Here is a 5,542-nt window from a genome sequence, read left to right on the forward strand (position 1 = left end):
GAACAACTCAATAACACGTATCTATTATACTCATGACCGCACTGAAGATCCCGTGCAACACGAGCCATTGGAACGAGATGGATGTTACAATCAATTGATCGTTGAGCGGTACACTTTAATGCAAGAGCCATACTGCCACTTAAGTCATCAAAGTGACTTGATTGAGCACCAATGGGATTGCAACAAGGTGAAGATAATTAAAATGAGCTTGTGGTGGAGAAATAAAGTTCCTAGTTTAGTTAGTGTGTTTTTTTAAAGTTTATTTGGTGAGTTTTTGTAATTTTATTTGGTGTGTTTTTTTAAGTTTATTTGGTGAGTTTATGTAATCTTATTTGGTTTTTTTTTTTTTTTTAAAGTTTATTTGGTGAGTTTATGTAATCTTATTTGGTGTAATAAATAAGAAATTACATAAAGTACTACAAAAAAATAAGAAATTACATAAAGTACTAAAAATAAATAAGAAATTACATAAAGTACTACAAAAAATAAGAAATTAAATAAAGTAGTAAAAAAAAAAAAGAAAAGAAATTCTACAAAGTCTGAGGAGCTAGGATATGTGGTGCTAGAACCCCCTCGACTTGATTCCTCGTCTCTTGCACGCCTCCTTCACCATGGCGAGCAAGTTCGTCCATATATTTTGTGTAGTCATTTTTGGAAGAACTCCCTTTTTTCTTTGCCGCCTTTTTACCTTGAGGCCTTAGGGATCGATGAGTCGACTGGGTCTCCAACACTTCTTTAGGTGTCCCTTCCCACTCTTTAAATGTGCCTTCTTCCTGTTCGGCTGTCACTACAAAAAAAAAGGTCATTTGCGAGGGTCAAATGGCATCGGAAAAGGCATTTTGCCATCACAAATACTTATTTACGATGGGAAAAAGCCCTCACTGGGCGTCATAAATTGATCCATTAGAAATACTTTTTTTGCTTCATTTACGACGCTTTGTGGCCTGTCATTACTAGTTATCTTTTCATCAGAATTGATTTTTCAAAATGACAAATTATTTTATTTTCGACATGTCTGTGTGGTCGCAAATACTTGTATGGCCGTCGAATATACTTTCCAAACGACATCTATATTGAAATGATTTTCTTACGACCAAAACATTATGTCAAAAAATGATTTTCCAACAATAAAATGTTGTTTACAAAAGCACACAATCGTCGCAATTACGATAACCGACAATTAAGAATTGTCAAAAATAAGCACAAAAACATATTTGTGAGGGTCAAGAGTCGTTGGAATTATACATTTCCGTTGATCCTACTTCGTCGGCAAAAATAAAAGGATACAAATACAATTTTTTTTTAATTTAATAATATTTTCAATGCCAATTTTTATATTAATAATCATATATTCAACTACATATACAAAAAAAGATCAATGTAAAAAATTTACAAGTACTTGTTACAATCCTATGATATGTCTTAAACGCTAGTTTTTCATGTCCACTTTAACCAACTGTCAAGGAGTTCGAATGTAGTGCTACAACCATTGAGCCACAATTATTATCTTTATTCTGCAAAAAATTAAATTAAATAAATTTAATTTAATTTAATTGAATTAAAAAAAAAAAAAAAAGATAACTTATATCAAGCACAATATAATTGTCAATTGATAAGAAACCCAAACAATGAAAATCAGAAAAATAAACATAAACCCAAACAATATAATTGTCAATTGTCAAGGTGTGAGCATATATAGCAACCACCAATCTATAGCATAAATAATGCAAGTGAGTAGTTGAAGTGAAAAGCAAAACTATATGCACAGTTGAACAATTCAGATGTTTCATAGTTTCAGGATTATAAGGACAACTATATCATATAAACTGAACCATAATCACAAGTTCACAGAGAAGTTAAAGTATATACCAAATCACAAGTTCATAGAGAAGTTAAACTGAACCACACACATGCTGAGATCCAAAACTAGCCACAAAGCTAGCACAATACATACTTTAAACATTCTAATACTATAACCCACACACTGCATTACATATTCCAACATCCACACAATCCAATTCAAACCCAATTCATAAATCCACCAAAAATCAAACCAAGAAATTGAATCGAGAAATTTGTTTATTACCTTCTATGAGCTTTGGCATGGAAGAGCTTGACCATCTCATCAGTAGACATGTCGAGAAGAGCATCCTAATCGACGCCCATGTACTCACTAACATTGTACTCTGAGCTTCCATAACTGAATACCATTCTGTGACACGGTATAATTCCCTCATCCAAATGGCACATGCAGAACAATGTTTACATGGATCTGTTAAACAAGGAAAATCAGCACAGTCAAATTGGAATTATTACATTACTGTAGAAAAGAGAGACAGAGAGACAAAGATAGAGAGAGCGAAAGACAGAGAGACCTTCGTACAAACTGGTCTTTATTACATTGGAGCTTTTCTCTTAACATCTCAATCAGAACAAGACATACTCATGCGCATACCTAAGAAGCAAAGTGGATCATCCCACTGATTTTTTTATCACAATGGACATATTCCAAATATATGGCTTACCAAGATTTATTCAAGCTTAAGTTATTTAATGAAATTGAGGGAAACATCTTCAATTTACTAACCATATGATGGCCCTTGAACTAGTTAAGTGGAGAATTGGTCTTTTGCGGTGCACAAAAAGCGCCGTAAACAGTTATTCACGGCGTGAGCCCCAAAGCAGTAAAAGCCCTGTTGTAAAAGATGTTTTGTCTAATATGACGTTCTATAGTAGCCATGAATCATTTTTATCCAATAGTACAAACTAAACTAAGTACTACACTACTACTAAAACAGATTCACAGAGTACTAGGCTAACCAACAAAGTCAATAATTTAAGTATTAGTCTAAGCCCCAGTGTTATTCTACTACTACAACATGCTCAAATTATTTGGATTTTCAAAACAGATTATTTGGATTGCAGTATCACTGTAAGTCTATAATATCTCCATCTCCTTTGCAAAAGTAGAACCTTGCTAAGTACCTCATGTGACCTGGAGGTCCGAGACATGCATACAAAGAAACCCAAGTCACTCTGCAATCCCAACCAAATTAGAGAGAGAGAGAGAGAGAGAGAGAGAGAGAGAGAGAGAGAGAGACAGAGAGACAGAGCAAAATTAACAAATCCCCATCACCATAATTAAAACTCCTTAGAGTTCTGAAACAGAACCAAGTCTGAAACTAAAAATTAAAAGTTTGCACTATGATTCTAGAATTATCTATTCCTTATGATGACTTGTAAACTAAAAATCAAAAGCCGTGATTTTGTATTCGATGACAGATTGAAAACAAGCACTAAGTGGTTACTAATTGACAAATGGTCTTACTGTCAGCACCTGAAATAACAAAACCCTACTTTTGCATTCAAATTGCCTAAAATTAAACAAATTATAGTTAACATTTGATTCCAGAATTGACCAAATCCAAATTCAAATCCCTAAAGCTAGAAAACCCCAATTTATTTCAATCTTAAATCCTTAACTGCATACCTTATTTAGAACATATATGGTGGTCAGGAGTCGAGACCATCAAGTGCAAGTGGTGGGAGAGTTGAGAGTTGACAGGAGATGATGGTGGTACCATGGTTGGAGACAAGAGAGATATCGTGGCCGCTGTGATTGGAAGATACCAATTTCTAAGCCATAAAGTGAGAAAGGCTAGCAAATGCAAACTACCCTGCAACCCAATCATCATCCACCATCATTCATAAGAGAGAATAAGCATAGGGGTAGTTTTTGAACAAGAAAAATATTACTGCGACAAATTATAGGTTGTGGAGTGCGGATGTGCAGGTGGATGGCTGTTAGAGGCAAGAACCTGCAAATTCAAAACCAAATTTATAAAGCAAAAAGATAAAAATATGAAAAACATTCAACCTTAGAACATTGGCCAAAAAACGGTGGTCTTGTGAGTCCAAGAGATGAATATTAGGTGTGGATTTGAGTTTTTTTGGAATGGATCTCTTGGGTTCTTGAATTTTCGGTGGTGGGCAACAAGCGACATGGAAAGGAGGCCATGGATTGCGACAGAGTGATGGAGAGAGAGAAGCTGTGAGAGATTTTGAGAAATGAAGGATGTAGGCTAGGGTTTTGTTTCTGAAAGAGGAAAAGTTTGTAAGAGAGAAATGAAAAGGAAGAGAGAGCGCTAAATGGCGTTCTCTTTGGAAATACAGTTCAGTTTTTGGTCACCATGCAAAAATTTTGGCAGCCCGCCAAAAACACTTTTATGATTTAATTGCTAGATTAAATTCAACGGTAATGATTTAATCTCACATGTGTAAGATGAAGTCTTATGGCTATTATTGTAGTTAAGATTTTAATTGTTTCTTAATTAATGTAGAAGTACAAAAAAATATACAAACGAAAATTCAAAAAACAAACATTCGGATACCACAAAATATTATGTTCTACTTAATGGAAGTATAAAATAAAATTGTTGAATCTATTGTTTTGAAGGAATACACATTCTACAAAACTAGTTTCAACGATCCAATGTCAAAGTTGTTTGTATATGCTCCAAGATCGCATACGTAAAAAATCGCAAAAAATGGACATTTAGATATTAGGTAATGGGACAAAATCTTTCGATGGTTATAAACGAAAACTCACGATTTAACGGTTATTTTAACTCCGATTTTGATGATTTTTTACAAATACACTCCTCAACCCTATAAGAGTACGATGAATGAATTTGATCTTCAATTTAAAATATTTGCACTAGTGGATACCACAAATTATTTTGTTCTACTTAATGGAAGTATAAAATAAACTCCAAGTGTTTGTTGAATCTATCATTTTGAAGGGATACGCATTCTACAAAACTAGTTTCAATGATCCAACCGTCAAACTTGTTTGTATATGCTTCATAATCGCATACATAAAAAATCGCAAAAAACAGACATTTAGATATTAGGTTGCAGGACGAAACCTTTCGACGGTTATAAACGAAAACTCACAGTTTAACGGTTATTTTAACTTTGATTCTGATGATATTTTACAAATATACTCCTCAACCCTATAAGAGTACGATGAATGAATTCGATCTTCAATTTAAAATATTTGAACTAGTGGATACCACAAATTATTATGTTCTACTTAATGGAAGTATAAAATAAACTCCAAGTGTTTGTTGAATCTATCGTGTTGAAGAGATACACATTCTACAAAACTAGTTTCAACAATCCAACTATCAAACTTATTTGTATATGCCCAAGATCGCATACGTAAAAAAAAAAAGCAAAAACAAACATTTAGATATTAGGTAACGAGACGAAACATTTTGACAGTTATAAATGAAAACTCACAATTTAGTTGTGGAAGTGATGTGATTATACTTTGTTCAATGTCCAAGACAAATGTTATGAGTTAACAAAGGCATGCAAATTATTTCTTTATTATAGAATACTATGTTAAGTTATACACCTTTTTGCATAACTGTTTTATTTTAAATTTATGGTCCAATCTTCTCCATATGTATTCTAAGTTATATGATCTATTTATTGTAGAATTTAAATTAAGCATCAAACTTATTTCAAGAATATT

This window comes from Pyrus communis, chromosome 15 (genome assembly GCF_963583255.1).
Source record: "Pyrus communis chromosome 15, drPyrComm1.1, whole genome shotgun sequence".
NCBI lineage: Eukaryota > Viridiplantae > Streptophyta > Magnoliopsida > Rosales > Rosaceae > Pyrus > Pyrus communis.